This window comes from Ambystoma mexicanum, chromosome 2p (genome assembly GCF_040938575.1).
Source record: "Ambystoma mexicanum isolate Mex_15411 chromosome 2p, UKY_AmexF1_1, whole genome shotgun sequence".
In the NCBI taxonomy this organism is placed as follows: domain Eukaryota; kingdom Metazoa; phylum Chordata; class Amphibia; order Caudata; family Ambystomatidae; genus Ambystoma; species Ambystoma mexicanum.
Window position 1 is genome coordinate 1,308,385,826 of NC_090923.1, and position 18,350 is coordinate 1,308,404,175.

Sequence of the window (18,350 nt, forward strand, 5' to 3'; positions counted from 1 at the left end):
AAGGGAGAGTCAATCAAACCATTGATTAGGACCTCTGGTCAAAGGTTTGCCATACCAAATGTCCTTATGTCAGAGGGCAGAAAGTCCAAACACCATTTAGATATCGGGTGATATGAAATGAAGAGGCAAACAACAATGAATAAGCATTCTTTGCTGCTGTATTGATCTGGTCCTAAAGGGTTTTAGTTTAATGCCAATTATATTTAAAGATATAAAGATTAATGCTCCAGGGTGCTTGCAAAATGACACCCCCTCCCCATCACAATGGCTGGCTGATGCAAGCCTGAGAGCATCACAACAGACCCATAGACATGAGAAAAACTCTGTACCTCTGAGTGTATGTGGGCCCATGGCTGTAACAAGGACAAGGCAAGAACAGGAGGTGGCTTAAAGCGTCAGCACCAGCGGCTGTCCGATTGAGCCCTGTAAGCAACAGATGTTGGACCATCCTTTAAAGGATTCTCAGGCTGATTTCAATTTTAACTTTGCAGCTGATTTAAGGATTGCTCAACCTTCGACCCACGTCTAGATTGCAAGGATAAGCCCTGGAAATCTTGTACAGCTTGTACTGGTGGGAGATGATGTGACTTTATCAACTGCAACGGGATATGAGGCATGTGTGCCACAAAAAGCAGGTCTAGGATTTTTTAAAAGAAAGCCGCTTTAAGAAGGGAACTTTGGGCAACCCCACTGAGAGCAAAAGTATGACACAAAAGGTAAGGGGTTCAGTGGGTCAAATGATAGCACATTTGACTGTGAGTCAGTTTATTGTAAGTCCAAATGCTACCTGCTTTGAAATTTTCCAGGCTTTTTGTCTCATTTCTTAACAGATCCATTCCTATGTACCTCTGTGCTTTGAACAGAGTTTTCATTGTAAGGGAGGGACATACAGTATACCTTCCTGGGCAGGGAAGACTCTATGTAAAAGCAAGAGTAGCAGACAGCTTAAAAGAATCACCAGCAGGACCCTCTAGACCTTCCCCAAAAAACATAAAATGATTTCTCTGCATACATGTGCATTGAACAGCGCAAGTAGTTTGGTTAATGTCAGTGGATAAATGTCACTTTCCCACAGTGCAGAACAAAATCTCTTGTACAGGCCCCTTCTGCAAAAGCATTACCACTGTAGAAAGCAGGGCAGGTGAGGCAGTGTACAGTCACCTCCGACACTTCACTCCTCTGATCGGCTACGATCGGCCAAGGACCTCTCTATGAGAGCTGAGGGTGGAATTTTCTGGTCCTCGGTAACTTAGGGAGACATGGCAAAAGGGATCCTCAATCAACGGCTCAGCCTTTGCTTTGTGGCCTGTCCATATATGTCTGTTCTCCAAATTACCTGCCGCTGCCCAGGTGTCAGCTGGTGAGATGGAATGACCTCGCAGGAAGCAAACTGGCAGATGATTTGCATAGGCAAACCCCCTCTCCCTCTTTCTTAGCCCTGCTTACTCCACAGTAGCAAGTATCTGGGGAAAATATAGTGGTCGAGGTGGGGTAGTAGTAACTAGTAAATCTGGGGTGCTTGGCAACTTGTGGGGAACAACTGCAGAGCTCAGCGCCCAGAACTTTGTGGCACAGGGAGGAGGTCTGTGGGATTTCAGTAACTTGGAGGCATGCAACCTGGTCGGGAGTGCTTCAGGTCTCCTTCCATGCACGTTCCAAGCAACTCAACAAAGCATCAACAGGCTGCCATACCAGCCACAGAGCCCCTTTCCACATAAAGAAAATATGGTATTCGGGGGCTATGTGTTTGCATGGCAAAGATTTTAGGCTTTTAATTGTTTTCTCTCTCTCTCTGTCTCTCTCTCTCCTCCCTCCCTCCCTCCTTCCCATCCCCCACAACCCCAGCTCCCTCTCCCTACCATTAATTTTAAGTGTTCCTGCACTGCATCACATTGTGACAATGGTATTTCACAATGGGACTGTTTGAAAGTTACAGAAATCAAAAAAGAAATCAACCAACTAAAAGCAGCCAAATCCGGAGTACACTGCTCAGCCCCAATTAAAGATTAAGGCCTAGAAGCAAGTAAAGCTGTAGTTCAGAGCGATGTTTGCAAATAGCACCTTAAAGCAGTTTACGCTGGAGTGCACAACAAGGGGGAAAGTGTTAATACTGAGTTTGGTAGAATGGGATAAAAAAACAAAAGCAGCGTGCCACTTCTAAAAGTACAAGTCAAGAAATTGAAGGGGATGGGGCTGTTCATTCAGTCAATAGGACTCACAAGTAAAAGGCTCCAGAGTCATTAGTGTTGAATTTGGCGCAAAATGTATTGTGTTGTCGTGTAAAATGAATGAACATACAATTTCAATCTTCATTAAAAAAGATGTATTCAAAAATAAAGACTTGCAGATTAAGAAAGTTTTTGTCCTGTCGTGTGCCAAAAATAGTGAATGCTTTACGAATGTGCGTGTCATCCTTTGAAGCAGGGTCAAATTCAATTTTCCCATTTTCATTCCAATATTAGTACATGGGTTGCTGAGGCACATAGGAATGGATCTGTTAAGAAATGAAACAAAAAGCCTGGAAAAATGTTGAAACAGGTAGGATTAGGACTTACAATAAACTGACTCACAGTCAGATGTGCTATCCCTTGACCCACTGACCCCCTTGCCTTTTGTGTAATCCTTTTCCTCTCAGCAGTGTTGTCCAAAGTTCCCTACTTAAAGAGACTTTCTTATACAAAAGATCCTAGACCTGTTTTTTATGGCCCACATGCCTCATATCCCGTTGCTCTTGATAAACCCACGTCATCTCCCACCAATACAATCTGTAAAATATTTCAAGGGCATAGCCAAGGAAATTAGACGTGGGCCGAAGGTTGAGCAATCCTTAAACCAGCAGCAAAATTAACATTGAAATCAGCCTCAGAATCTCTTAAAGGATGGGCCAACATTGGTTGCTTGCAGGGCGCAATCGGACAGCCTCTGGTGCTGACGCCTTAAGGCAAGCGCAAAGGGAGAGCCAACCAAACCATTGATTAGGACCTCTGGACTTTCTGCTCTTTGACATAAGGACATTTGATATGGCAAACGTTTGACCAAACACCATTTAGATGTCGGATGGTATGGAATTAAGCGGCAAACAGCAATACATCAGCATTCTTTGCTGCTTTATTGATCTGGTCCTAAAGGGTTTGGTTTAATGCCAATTATATTTAAAGATTCATGCTCAAGGGTGCTTGCAAATCGACACCCCCTCCCCATCACGATGGCTGGGTGATGCAAGCGTGAGAGCATCACAGCAGACCCATAGACATGAGAAACACTCTGTACCTCTGAGTGTATGTGGGCCCATGGCTGGATCAAGGACAAGGCAAGAACAGGAGATGGCTTAAGGTGTCAGCACCCAGGCTGCCCCTTTGCACGCTGCCAGCAACAGATGTTGGCCCATCCTTTAAGAGATTCTGAGGCTGATTTCAATGTTAACTTTGCTGCTGATTAAAGGATTGCTCAACCTTCGACCTGCGTCTAGTTTGCTTGGCTAAGCCCTGAAAATCTTTTACAGCTTGTATTGGTGGGAGATGATGTGAGTTTATCAAGAGCAACGGGATATGAGGCATGTGTGCCACAAAATGCAGGTCTAGGATCTTTTATTTGAAAGCCACTTTGGAAAACCCTACTGAGAACAAAAGGATTACACAAAAGGAAAGGGGATCAGTGGGTCAGGGGATAGCACATCTGACTGTGAGTCAGTTAATTGTAAGCCCAAATCCTACCCGTTTCGACATTTTTCCAGACTTTTTGTTTCATTTCTTAACAGATCCATTCCTATGTACCTCTGTGCTTTCAACAGAGTTTTCATTGTAATGGAGGGACATACAGTATGCCTTAAACATGCCTGGGCAGGGAAGACTATGTAAAAGCAAGAGTAGCAGACAGCTTAATAAATCATCAGCAGGACCCTCTAGACCTTCCCCAAAAAACATAACATGATTTCTATGCATGTATGTGCGTTGAACAGCGCAAGTAATTTGGTTAATGTCAGTGGATAAATGTGACTTTCGCACAGCGCAGAACAAAATCACTTGTACAGGCCCCTTCTGCAAAAGCATTACCGCTACAGAAAGCAGTGAAAAGGTGAGGCAGTGTGCAGTCCCCCCTGACCCTTCACAGCCCTGATCGGCCACGATCGGCCAAGGACCTCTCTATGAGAGCTGAGGGTGGAATTTTTCTGGACCTCAGTAACTTAGGGAGACATGGCTAAAGGGATCCTCAATCAACGGCCCAGCCTTTGCTCTGTGGCCTGTCCGGATATGTCTGTTCTCCAAATTACCTGCCGCTGCCCAGGTGTCAGCTGGTGAGATGGAATGACCTCCCAGGAAGCACACTGGCAGATAATTTGCATAGGCACACCCCCTCTCCCTCTCCTTAGCCCTGCTTGCTCCACAGTAGCAAGTATCTGGGGAAAATATAGTGGTCGAGGTGGGGTAGCAGTAACTAGCAACTCTGAGAAAGTAAATCTGGGACACTTGGCGACCTGTGGGCAACAACTGCAGAGCTCAGTGCCCAGGACTTTGTGGCACAGGGAGGAGGTCTGTGGGATTTCAGTAACTTGGAGACATGCAACCTGGTCGGGAGTGCTTCAGGTCTCCTTCCTTGCATGTTCCAAGCAACTCAACAAAGCATCAACAGGCTGGGATACCAACCACAGAGCCCCTTCCCACTTGATTAAAAGGCCAAAATCTTTTCCATGCAAATACATAGCCCCCAAATACCATATTTTCTTTGTTTTCTCTCTCTCTGTCTCTCTCTCCTCCCTCTCTCCCTCCCTCACTCACTCCTTCCCACCCTCCCGCCCTCTCTCTTCCCCCCTACCCCCCCTCCCTCTCCCTACCATTAATTTTAGGTTTTCATGCACTGCAGCACATTGTCACAATGGTATTTCACAATGGGACTTTTTGAAAGTTACAGAAATCAAAAAAGAAATCAACCAACTAAAAGCAGCCAAATCCGGAGTACACTGCTCAGCCCCAATTAAAGATTAAGGCCCTGAAGCAAGTAAAGCTGTGGTTCAGAGCGATGTTTGCAAACAGCACCTTAAAGCAGTTTACGCTGGAGTGCACAACAAGGAGGAAAGTGATAATACTGAGTTTGGTAGAATGGGATAAAAAAAAAAAAAAAAAAGAAGCGTGCCACTTCTAAAAGTACAAGTCAAGAAACTGAAGGGGACAGGGCTGTTCATTCAGTCAAGAGGACTCACAAGTAAAAGGCTCCTGAGGCATTAGTGTTGAATTTGGCGCAAAATGTATTGTGTTGTCGTGTAATATGAATGAACATAAAATGTCAATCTTCAATAAAAAAAGATATATTAAAAAATAAAGACTTGCAAATTAAGAAAGTTTCTGTCCAGACATGTGCCTAAAATAGTGAATGCTTTACGAATGTGCGTGTCATCCTTTAGAGCAGGGGCCAATTTAATTTTCCCATTATCATTCCAATATTAGTACATGTGTTGCAGAAGCAAGCGCAAAGGGAGAGTCAATCAAACCATTGATTAGGACCTCTGGTCAAAGGTTTGCCATACCAAATGTCCTTATGTCAGAGGGCAGAAAGTCCAAACACCATTTAGATATCGGGTGATATGAAATGAAGAGGCAAACAACAATGAATAAGCATTCTTTGCTGCTGTATTGATCTGGTCCTAAAGGGTTTTAGTTTAATGCCAATTATATTTAAAGATATAAAGATTAATGCTCCAGGGTGCTTGCAAAATGACACCCCCTCCCCATCACAATGGCTGGCTGATGCAAGCCTGAGAGCATCACAACAGACCCATAGACATGAGAAAAACTCTGTACCTCTGAGTGTATGTGGGCCCATGGCTGTAACAAGGACAAGGCAAGAACAGGAGGTGGCTTAAAGCGTCAGCACCAGAGGCTGTCCGATTGAGCCCTGTAAGCAACAGATGTTGGACCATCCTTTAAAGGATTCTCAGGCTGATTTCAATTTTAACTTTGCAGCTGATTTAAGGATTGCTCAACCTTCGACCCACGTCTAGATTGCAAGGATAAGCCCTGGAAATCTTGTACAGCTTGTACTGGTGGGAGATGATGTGACTTTATCAACTGCAACGGGATATGAGGCATGTGTGCCACAAAAAGCAGGTCTAGGATTTTTTAAAAGAAAGCCGCTTTAAGAAGGGAACTTTGGGCAACCCCACTGAGAGCAAAAGTATGACACAAAAGGTAAGGGGTTCAGTGGGTCAAATGATAGCACATTTGACTGTGAGTCAGTTTATTGTAAGTCCAAATGCTACCTGCTTTGAAATTTTCCAGGCTTTTTGTCTCATTTCTTAACAGATCCATTCCTATGTACCTCTGTGCTTTGAACAGAGTTTTCATTGTAAGGGAGGGACATACAGTATACCTTCCTGGGCAGGGAAGACTCTATGTAAAAGCAAGAGTAGCAGACAGCTTAAAAGAATCACCAGCAGGACCCTCTAGACCTTCCCCAAAAAACATAAAATGATTTCTCTGCATACATGTGCATTGAACAGCGCAAGTAGTTTGGTTAATGTCAGTGGATAAATGTCACTTTCCCACAGTGCAGAACAAAATCTCTTGTACAGGCCCCTTCTGCAAAAGCATTACCACTGTAGAAAGCAGGGCAGGTGAGGCAGTGTACAGTCACCTCCGACACTTCACTCCTCTGATCGGCTACGATCGGCCAAGGACCTCTCTATGAGAGCTGAGGGTGGAATTTTCTGGTCCTCGGTAACTTAGGGAGACATGGCAAAAGGGATCCTCAATCAACGGCTCAGCCTTTGCTTTGTGGCCTGTCCATATATGTCTGTTCTCCAAATTACCTGCCGCTGCCCAGGTGTCAGCTGGTGAGATGGAATGACCTCGCAGGAAGCAAACTGGCAGATGATTTGCATAGGCAAACCCCCTCTCCCTCTTTCTTAGCCCTGCTTACTCCACAGTAGCAAGTATCTGGGGAAAATATAGTGGTCGAGGTGGGGTAGTAGTAACTAGTAAATCTGGGGTGCTTGGCAACTTGTGGGGAACAACTGCAGAGCTCAGCGCCCAGAACTTTGTGGCACAGGGAGGAGGTCTGTGGGATTTCAGTAACTTGGAGGCATGCAACCTGGTCGGGAGTGCTTCAGGTCTCCTTCCATGCACGTTCCAAGCAACTCAACAAAGCATCAACAGGCTGCCATACCAGCCACAGAGCCCCTTTCCACATAAAGAAAATATGGTATTCGGGGGCTATGTGTTTGCATGGCAAAGATTTTAGGCTTTTAATTGTTTTCTCTCTCTCTCTGTCTCTCTCTCTCCTCCCTCCCTCCCTCCTTCCCATCCCCCACAACCCCCGCTCCCTCTCCCTACCATTAATTTTAAGTGTTCCTGCACTGCATCACATTGGTATTTCACAATGGGACTGTTTGAAAGTTACAGAAATCAAAAAAGAAATCAACCAACTAAAAGCAGCCAAATCCGGAGTACACTGCTCAGCCCCAATTAAAGATTAAGGCCTAGAAGCAAGTAAAGCTGTAGTTCAGAGCGATGTTTGCAAATAGCACCTTAAAGCAGTTTACGCTGGAGTGCACAACAAGGGGGAAAGTGTTAATACTGAGTTTGGTAGAATGGGATAAAAAAACAAAAGCAGCGTGCCACTTCTAAAAGTACAAGTCAAGAAATTGAAGGGGATGGGGCTGTTCATTCAGTCAATAGGACTCACAAGTAAAAGGCTCCAGAGTCATTAGTGTTGAATTTGGCGCAAAATGTATTGTGTTGTCGTGTAAAATGAATGAACATACAATTTCAATCTTCATTAAAAAAGATGTATTCAAAAATAAAGACTTGCAGATTAAGAAAGTTTTTGTCCTGTCGTGTGCCAAAAATAGTGAATGCTTTACGAATGTGCGTGTCATCCTTTGAAGCAGGGTCAAATTCAATTTTCCCATTTTCATTCCAATATTAGTACATGGGTTGCTGAGGCACATAGGAATGGATCTGTTAAGAAATGAAACAAAAAGCCTGGAAAAATGTTGAAACAGGTAGGATTTGGACTTACAATAAACTGACTCACAGTCAGATGTGCTATCCCTTGACCCACTGACCCCCTTGCCTTTTGTGTAATCCTTTTCCTCTCAGCAGTGTTGTCCAAAGTTCCCTACTTAAAGAGACTTTCTTATACAAAAGATCCTAGACCTGTTTTTTATGGCCCACATGCCTCATATCCCGTTGCTCTTGATAAACCCACGTCATCTCCCACCAATACAATCTGTAAAATATTTCAAGGGCATAGCCAAGGAAATTAGACGTGGGCCGAAGGTTGAGCAATCCTTAAACCAGCAGCAAAATTAACATTGAAATCAGCTTCAGAATCTCTTAAAGGATGGGCCAACATTGGTTGCTTGCAGGGCGCAATCGGACAGCCTCTGGTGCTGACGCCTTAAGGCAAGCGCAAAGGGAGAGCCAACCAAACCATTGATTAGGACCTCTGGACTTTCTGCTCTTTGACATAAGGACATTTGATATGGCAAACGTTTGACCAAACACCATTTAGATGTCGGATGGTATGGAATTAAGCGGCAAACAGCAATACATCAGCATTCTTTGCTGCTTTATTGATCTGGTCCTAAAGGGTTTGGTTTAATGCCAATTATATTTAAAGATTCATGCTCAAGGGTGCTTGCAAATCGACACCCCCTCCCCATCACGATGGCTGGGTGATGCAAGCGTGAGAGCATCACAGCAGACCCATAGACATGAGAAACACTCTGTACCTCTGAGTGTATGTGGGCCCATGGCTGGATCAAGGACAAGGCAAGAACAGGAGATGGCTTAAGGTGTCAGCACCCAGGCTGCCCCTTTGCACGCTGCCAGCAACAGATGTTGGCCCATCCTTTAAGAGATTCTGAGGCTGATTTCAATGTTAACTTTGCTGCTGATTAAAGGATTGCTCAACCTTCGACCTGCGTCTAGTTTGCTTGGCTAAGCCCTGAAAATCTTTTACAGCTTGTATTGGTGGGAGATGATGTGAGTTTATCAAGAGCAACGGGATATGAGGCATGTGTGCCACAAAATGCAGGTCTAGGATCTTTTATTTGAAAGCCACTTTGGAAAACCCTACTGAGAACAAAAGGATTACACAAAAGGAAAGGGGATCAGTGGGTCAGGGGATAGCACATCTGACTGTGAGTCAGTTAATTGTAAGCCCAAATCCTACCCGTTTCGACATTTTTCCAGACTTTTTGTTTCATTTCTTAACAGATCCATTCCTATGTACCTCTGTGCTTTCAACAGAGTTTTCATTGTAATGGAGGGACATACAGTATGCCTTAAACATGCCTGGGCAGGGAAGACTATGTAAAAGCAAGAGTAGCAGACAGCTTAATAAATCATCAGCAGGACCCTCTAGACCTTCCCCAAAAAACATAACATGATTTCTATGCATGTATGTGCGTTGAACAGCGCAAGTAATTTGGTTAATGTCAGTGGATAAATGTGACTTTCGCACAGCGCAGAACAAAATCACTTGTACAGGCCCCTTCTGCAAAAGCATTACCGCTACAGAAAGCAGTGAAAAGGTGAGGCAGTGTGCAGTCCCCCCTGACCCTTCACAGCCCTGATCGGCCACGATCGGCCAAGGACCTCTCTATGAGAGCTGAGGGTGGAATTTTTCTGGACCTCAGTAACTTAGGGAGACATGGCTAAAGGGATCCTCAATCAACGGCCCAGCCTTTGCTCTGTGGCCTGTCCGGATATGTCTGTTCTCCAAATTACCTGCCGCTGCCCAGGTGTCAGCTGGTGAGATGGAATGACCTCCCAGGAAGCACACTGGCAGATAATTTGCATAGGCACACCCCCTCTCCCTCTCCTTAGCCCTGCTTGCTCCACAGTAGCAAGTATCTGGGGAAAATATAGTGGTCGAGGTGGGGTAGCAGTAACTAGCAACTCTGAGAAAGTAAATCTGGGACACTTGGCGACCTGTGGGCAACAACTGCAGAGCTCAGTGCCCAGGACTTTGTGGCACAGGGAGGAGGTCTGTGGGATTTCAGTAACTTGGAGACATGCAACCTGGTCGGGAGTGCTTCAGGTCTCCTTCCTTGCATGTTCCAAGCAACTCAACAAAGCATCAACAGGCTGAGATACCAACCACAGAGCCCCTTCCCACTTGATTAAAAGGCCAAAATCTTTTCCATGCAAATACATAGCCCCCAAATACCATATTTTCTTTGTTTTCTCTCTCTCTGTCTCTCTCTCCTCCCTCTCTCCCTCCCTCACTCACTCCTTCCCACCCTCTCTCTTCCCCCCTACCCCCCTCCCTCTCCCTACCATTAATTTTAGGTTTTCATGCACTGCAGCACATTGTCACAATGGTATTTCACAATGGGACTTTTTGAAAGTTACAGAAATCAAAAAAGAAATCAACCAACTAAACGCAGCCAAATCCGGAGTACACTGCTCAGCCCCAATTAAAGATTAAGGCCCTGAAGCAAGTAAAGCTGTGGTTCAGAGCGATGTTTGCAAACAGCACCTTAAAGCAGTTTACGCTGGAGTGCACAACAAGGAGGAAAGTGATAATACTGAGTTTGGTAGAATGGGATTAAAAAAAAAAAAAAAAAAGAAGCGTGCCACTTCTAAAAGTACAAGTCAAGAAATTGAAGGGGACAGGGCTGTTCATTCAGTCAAGAGGACTCACAAGTAAAAGGCTCCTGAGGCATTAGTGTTGAATTTGGCGCAAAATGTATTGTGTTGTCGTGTAATATGAATGAACATAAAATGTCAATCTTCAATAAAAAAAGATATATTAAAAAATAAAGACTTGCAAATTAAGAAAGTTTCTGTCCAGACATGTGCCTAAAATAGTGAATGCTTTACGAATGTGCGTGTCATCCTTTAGAGCAGGGGCCAATTTAATTTTCCCATTATCATTCCAATATTAGTACATGTGTTGCAGAAGCAAGCGCAAAGGGAGAGTCAATCAAACCATTGATTAGGACCTCTGGTCAAAGGTTTGCCATACCAAATGTCCTTATGTCAGAGGGCAGAAAGTCCAAACACCATTTAGATATCGGGTGATATGAAATGAAGAGGCAAACAACAATGAATAAGCATTCTTTGCTGCTGTATTGATCTGGTCCTAAAGGGTTTTAGTTTAATGCCAATTATATTTAAAGATATAAAGATTAATGCTCCAGGGTGCTTGCAAAATGACACCCCCTCCCCATCACAATGGCTGGCTGATGCAAGCCTGAGAGCATCACAACAGACCCATAGACATGAGAAAAACTCTGTACCTCTGAGTGTATGTGGGCCCATGGCTGTAACAAGGACAAGGCAAGAACAGGAGGTGGCTTAAAGCGTCAGCACCAGAGGCTGTCCGATTGAGCCCTGTAAGCAACAGATGTTGGACCATCCTTTAAAGGATTCTCAGGCTGATTTCAATTTTAACTTTGCAGCTGATTTAAGGATTGCTCAACCTTCGACCCACGTCTAGATTGCAAGGATAAGCCCTGGAAATCTTGTACAGCTTGTACTGGTGGGAGATGATGTGACTTTATCAACTGCAACGGGATATGAGGCATGTGTGCCACAAAAAGCAGGTCTAGGATTTTTTAAAAGAAAGCCGCTTTAAGAAGGGAACTTTGGGCAACCCCACTGAGAGCAAAAGTATGACACAAAAGGTAAGGGGTTCAGTGGGTCAAATGATAGCACATTTGACTGTGAGTCAGTTTATTGTAAGTCCAAATGCTACCTGCTTTGAAATTTTCCAGGCTTTTTGTCTCATTTCTTAACAGATCCATTCCTATGTACCTCTGTGCTTTGAACAGAGTTTTCATTGTAAGGGAGGGACATACAGTATACCTTCCTGGGCAGGGAAGACTCTATGTAAAAGCAAGAGTAGCAGACAGCTTAAAAGAATCACCAGCAGGACCCTCTAGACCTTCCCCAAAAAACATAAAATGATTTCTCTGCATACATGTGCATTGAACAGCGCAAGTAGTTTGGTTAATGTCAGTGGATAAATGTCACTTTCCCACAGTGCAGAACAAAATCTCTTGTACAGGCCCCTTCTGCAAAAGCATTACCACTGTAGAAAGCAGGGCAGGTGAGGCAGTGTACAGTCACCTCCGACACTTCACTCCTCTGATCGGCTACGATCGGCCAAGGACCTCTCTATGAGAGCTGAGGGTGGAATTTTCTGGTCCTCGGTAACTTAGGGAGACATGGCAAAAGGGATCCTCAATCAACGGCTCAGCCTTTGCTTTGTGGCCTGTCCATATATGTCTGTTCTCCAAATTACCTGCCGCTGCCCAGGTGTCAGCTGGTGAGATGGAATGACCTCGCAGGAAGCAAACTGGCAGATGATTTGCATAGGCAAACCCCCTCTCCCTCTTTCTTAGCCCTGCTTACTCCACAGTAGCAAGTATCTGGGGAAAATATAGTGGTCGAGGTGGGGTAGTAGTAACTAGTAAATCTGGGGTGCTTGGCAACTTGTGGGGAACAACTGCAGAGCTCAGCGCCCAGAACTTTGTGGCACAGGGAGGAGGTCTGTGGGATTTCAGTAACTTGGAGGCATGCAACCTGGTCGGGAGTGCTTCAGGTCTCCTTCCATGCACGTTCCAAGCAACTCAACAAAGCATCAACAGGCTGCCATACCAGCCACAGAGCCCCTTTCCACATAAAGAAAATATGGTATTCGGGGGCTATGTGTTTGCATGGCAAAGATTTTAGGCTTTTAATTGTTTTCTCTCTCTCTCTGTCTCTCTCTCTCCTCCCTCCCTCCCTCCTTCCCATCCCCCACAACCCCCGCTCCCTCTCCCTACCATTAATTTTAAGTGTTCCTGCACTGCATCACATTGTGACAATGGTATTTCACAATGGGACTGTTTGAAAGTTACAGAAATCAAAAAAGAAATCAACCAACTAAAAGCAGCCAAATCCGGAGTACACTGCTCAGCCCCAATTAAAGATTAAGGCCTAGAAGCAAGTAAAGCTGTAGTTCAGAGCGATGTTTGCAAATAGCACCTTAAAGCAGTTTACGCTGGAGTGCACAACAAGGGGGAAAGTGTTAATACTGAGTTTGGTAGAATGGGATAAAAAAACAAAAGCAGCGTGCCACTTCTAAAAGTACAAGTCAAGAAATTGAAGGGGATGGGGCTGTTCATTCAGTCAATAGGACTCACAAGTAAAAGGCTCCAGAGTCATTAGTGTTGAATTTGGCGCAAAATGTATTGTGTTGTCGTGTAAAATGAATGAACATACAATTTCAATCTTCATTAAAAAAGATGTATTCAAAAATAAAGACTTGCAGATTAAGAAAGTTTTTGTCCTGTCGTGTGCCAAAAATAGTGAATGCTTTACGAATGTGCGTGTCATCCTTTGAAGCAGGGTCAAATTCAATTTTCCCATTTTCATTCCAATATTAGTACATGGGTTGCTGAGGCACATAGGAATGGATCTGTTAAGAAATGAAACAAAAAGCCTGGAAAAATGTTGAAACAGGTAGGATTTGGACTTACAATAAACTGACTCACAGTCAGATGTGCTATCCCTTGACCCACTGACCCCCTTGCCTTTTGTGTAATCCTTTTCCTCTCAGCAGTGTTGTCCAAAGTTCCCTACTTAAAGAGACTTTCTTATACAAAAGATCCTAGACCTGTTTTTTATGGCCCACATGCCTCATATCCCGTTGCTCTTGATAAACCCACGTCATCTCCCACCAATACAATCTGTAAAATATTTCAAGGGCATAGCCAAGGAAATTAGACGTGGGCCGAAGGTTGAGCAATCCTTAAACCAGCAGCAAAATTAACATTGAAATCAGCTTCAGAATCTCTTAAAGGATGGGCCAACATTGGTTGCTTGCAGGGCGCAATCGGACAGCCTCTGGTGCTGACGCCTTAAGGCAAGCGCAAAGGGAGAGCCAACCAAACCATTGATTAGGACCTCTGGACTTTCTGCTCTTTGACATAAGGACATTTGATATGGCAAACGTTTGACCAAACACCATTTAGATGTCGGATGGTATGGAATTAAGCGGCAAACAGCAATACATCAGCATTCTTTGCTGCTTTATTGATCTGGTCCTAAAGGGTTTGGTTTAATGCCAATTATATTTAAAGATTCATGCTCAAGGGTGCTTGCAAATCGACACCCCCTCCCCATCACGATGGCTGGGTGATGCAAGCGTGAGAGCATCACAGCAGACCCATAGACATGAGAAACACTCTGTACCTCTGAGTGTATGTGGGCCCATGGCTGGATCAAGGACAAGGCAAGAACAGGAGATGGCTTAAGGTGTCAGCACCCAGGCTGCCCCTTTGCACGCTGCCAGCAACAGATGTTGGCCCATCCTTTAAGAGATTCTGAGGCTGATTTCAATGTTAACTTTGCTGCTGATTAAAGGATTGCTCAACCTTCGACCTGCGTCTAGTTTGCTTGGCTAAGCCCTGAAAATCTTTTACAGCTTGTATTGGTGGGAGATGATGTGAGTTTATCAAGAGCAACGGGATATGAGGCATGTGTGCCACAAAATGCAGGTCTAGGATCTTTTATTTGAAAGCCACTTTGGAAAACCCTACTGAGAACAAAAGGATTACACAAAAGGAAAGGGGATCAGTGGGTCAGGGGATAGCACATCTGACTGTGAGTCAGTTAATTGTAAGCCCAAATCCTACCCGTTTCGACATTTTTCCAGACTTTTTGTTTCATTTCTTAACAGATCCATTCCTATGTACCTCTGTGCTTTCAACAGAGTTTTCATTGTAATGGAGGGACATACAGTATGCCTTAAACATGCCTGGGCAGGGAAGACTATGTAAAAGCAAGAGTAGCAGACAGCTTAATAAATCATCAGCAGGACCCTCTAGACCTTCCCCAAAAAACATAACATGATTTCTATGCATGTATGTGCGTTGAACAGCGCAAGTAATTTGGTTAATGTCAGTGGATAAATGTGACTTTCGCACAGCGCAGAACAAAATCACTTGTACAGGCCCCTTCTGCAAAAGCATTACCGCTACAGAAAGCAGTGAAAAGGTGAGGCAGTGTGCAGTCCCCCCTGACCCTTCACAGCCCTGATCGGCCACGATCGGCCAAGGACCTCTCTATGAGAGCTGAGGGTGGAATTTTTCTGGACCTCAGTAACTTAGGGAGACATGGCTAAAGGGATCCTCAATCAACGGCCCAGCCTTTGCTCTGTGGCCTGTCCGGATATGTCTGTTCTCCAAATTACCTGCCGCTGCCCAGGTGTCAGCTGGTGAGATGGAATGACCTCCCAGGAAGCACACTGGCAGATAATTTGCATAGGCACACCCCCTCTCCCTCTCCTTAGCCCTGCTTGCTCCACAGTAGCAAGTATCTGGGGAAAATATAGTGGTCGAGGTGGGGTAGCAGTAACTAGCAACTCTGAGAAAGTAAATCTGGGACACTTGGCGACCTGTGGGCAACAACTGCAGAGCTCAGTGCCCAGGACTTTGTGGCACAGGGAGGAGGTCTGTGGGATTTCAGTAACTTGGAGACATGCAACCTGGTCGGGAGTGCTTCAGGTCTCCTTCCTTGCATGTTCCAAGCAACTCAACAAAGCATCAACAGGCTGAGATACCAACCACAGAGCCCCTTCCCACTTGATTAAAAGGCCAAAATCTTTTCCATGCAAATACATAGCCCCCAAATACCATATTTTCTTTGTTTTCTCTCTCTCTGTCTCTCTCTCCTCCCTCTCTCCCTCCCTCACTCACTCCTTCCCACCCTCTCTCTTCCCCCCTACCCCCCTCCCTCTCCCTACCATTAATTTTAGGTTTTCATGCACTGCAGCACATTGTCACAATGGTATTTCACAATGGGACTTTTTGAAAGTTACAGAAATCAAAAAAGAAATCAACCAACTAAACGCAGCCAAATCCGGAGTACACTGCTCAGCCCCAATTAAAGATTAAGGCCCTGAAGCAAGTAAAGCTGTGGTTCAGAGCGATGTTTGCAAACAGCACCTTAAAGCAGTTTACGCTGGAGTGCACAACAAGGAGGAAAGTGATAATACTGAGTTTGGTAGAATGGGATTAAAAAAAAAAAAAAAAAAGAAGCGTGCCACTTCTAAAAGTACAAGTCAAGAAATTGAAGGGGACAGGGCTGTTCATTCAGTCAAGAGGACTCACAAGTAAAAGGCTCCTGAGGCATTAGTGTTGAATTTGGCGCAAAATGTATTGTGTTGTCGTGTAATATGAATGAACATAAAATGTCAATCTTCAATAAAAAAAGATATATTAAAAAATAAAGACTTGCAAATTAAGAAAGTTTCTGTCCAGACATGTGCCTAAAATAGTGAATGCTTTACGAATGTGCGTGTCATCCTTTAGAGCAGGGGCCAATTTAATTTTCCCATTATCATTCCAATATTAGTACATGTGTTGCAGAAGCAAGCGCAAAGGGAGAGTCAATCAAACCATTGATTAGGACCTCTGGTCAAAGGTTTGCCATACCAAATGTCCTTATGTCAGAGGGCAGAAAGTCCAAACACCATTTAGATATCGGGTGATATGAAATGAAGAGGCAAACAACAATGAATAAGCATTCTTTGCTGCTGTATTGATCTGGTCCTAAAGGGTTTTAGTTTAATGCCAATTATATTTAAAGATATAAAGATTAATGCTCCAGGGTGCTTGCAAAATGACACCCCCTCCCCATCACAATGGCTGGCTGATGCAAGCCTGAGAGCATCACAACAGACCCATAGACATGAGAAAAACTCTGTACCTCTGAGTGTATGTGGGCCCATGGCTGTAACAAGGACAAGGCAAGAACAGGAGGTGGCTTAAAGCGTCAGCACCAGAGGCTGTCCGATTGAGCCCTGTAAGCAACAGATGTTGGACCATCCTTTAAAGGATTCTCAGGCTGATTTCAATTTTAACTTTGCAGCTGATTTAAGGATTGCTCAACCTTCGACCCACGTCTAGATTGCAAGGATAAGCCCTGGAAATCTTGTACAGCTTGTACTGGTGGGAGATGATGTGACTTTATCAACTGCAACGGGATATGAGGCATGTGTGCCACAAAAAGCAGGTCTAGGATTTTTTAAAAGAAAGCCGCTTTAAGAAGGGAACTTTGGGCAACCCCACTGAGAGCAAAAGTATGACACAAAAGGTAAGGGGTTCAGTGGGTCAAATGATAGCACATTTGACTGTGAGTCAGTTTATTGTAAGTCCAAATGCTACCTGCTTTGAAATTTTCCAGGCTTTTTGTCTCATTTCTTAACAGATCCATTCCTATGTACCTCTGTGCTTTGAACAGAGTTTTCATTGTAAGGGAGGGACATACAGTATACCTTCCTGGGCAGGGAAGACTCTATGTAAAAGCAAGAGTAGCAGACAGCTTAAAAGAATCACCAGCAGGACCCTCTAGACCTTCCCCAAAAAACATAAAATGATTTCTCTGCATACATGTGCATTGAACAGCGCAAGTAGTTTGGTTAATGTCAGTGGATAAATGTCACTTTCCCACAGTGCAGAACAAAATCTCTTGTACAGGCCCCTTCTGCAAAAGCATTACCACTGTAGAAAGCAGGGCAGGTGAGGCAGTGTACAGTCACCTCCGACACTTCACTCCTCTGATCGGCTACGATCGGCCAAGGACCTCTCTATGAGAGCTGAGGGTGGAATTTTCTGGTCCTCGGTAACTTAGGGAGACATGGCAAAAGGGATCCTCAATCAACGGCTCAGCCTTTGCTTTGTGGCCTGTCCATATATGTCTGTTCTCCAAATTACCTGCCGCTGCCCAGGTGTCAGCTGGTGAGATGGAATGACCTCGCAGGAAGCAAACTGGCAGATGATTTGCATAGGCAAACCCCCTCTCCCTCTTTCTTAGCCCTGCTTACTCCACAGTAGCAAGTATCTGGGGAAAATATAGTGGTCGAGGTGGGGTAGTAGTAACTAGTAAATCTGGGGTGCTTGGCAACTTGTGGGGAACAACTGCAGAGCTCAGCGCCCAGAACTTTGTGGCACAGGGAGGAGGTCTGTGGGATTTCAGTAACTTGGAGGCATGCAACCTGGTCGGGAGTGCTTCAGGTCTCCTTCCATGCACGTTCCAAGCAACTCAACAAAGCATCAACAGGCTGCCATACCAGCCACAGAGCCCCTTTCCACATAAAGAAAATATGGTATTCGGGGGCTATGTGTTTGCATGGCAAAGATTTTAGGCTTTTAATTGTTTTCTCTCTCTCTCTGTCTCTCTCTCTCCTCCCTCCCTCCCTCCTTCCCATCCCCCACAACCCCCGCTCCCTCTCCCTACCATTAATTTTAAGTGTTCCTGCACTGCATCACATTGTGACAATGGTATTTCACAATGGGACTGTTTGAAAGTTACAGAAATCAAAAAAGAAATCAACCAACTAAAAGCAGCCAAATC

The 18,350-nt window shown here is 44.6% G+C and overlaps 3 non-coding genes across 3 annotated transcripts; all 3 read right to left on the reverse strand.

Annotated features, from left to right (window-relative positions):
* Positions 1-5,356: 5,356 nt before the first annotated feature.
* Positions 5,357-5,463, reverse strand: LOC138568018 (U6 spliceosomal RNA). The gene has a single exon (XR_011302393.1). It is a non-coding gene; the product is annotated as a U6 spliceosomal RNA (small nuclear RNA).
* Positions 5,464-10,806: 5,343 nt separating this feature from the next.
* On the reverse strand, positions 10,807-10,913 carry LOC138568019 (U6 spliceosomal RNA). Its single transcript, XR_011302394.1, has one exon. It is a non-coding gene; the product is annotated as a U6 spliceosomal RNA (small nuclear RNA).
* A 5,351-nt stretch (positions 10,914-16,264) lies between these two features.
* Positions 16,265-16,371, reverse strand: LOC138568021 (U6 spliceosomal RNA). Its single transcript, XR_011302395.1, has one exon. It is a non-coding gene; the product is annotated as a U6 spliceosomal RNA (small nuclear RNA).
* Between the last annotated feature and the right edge of the window lie 1,979 nt (positions 16,372-18,350).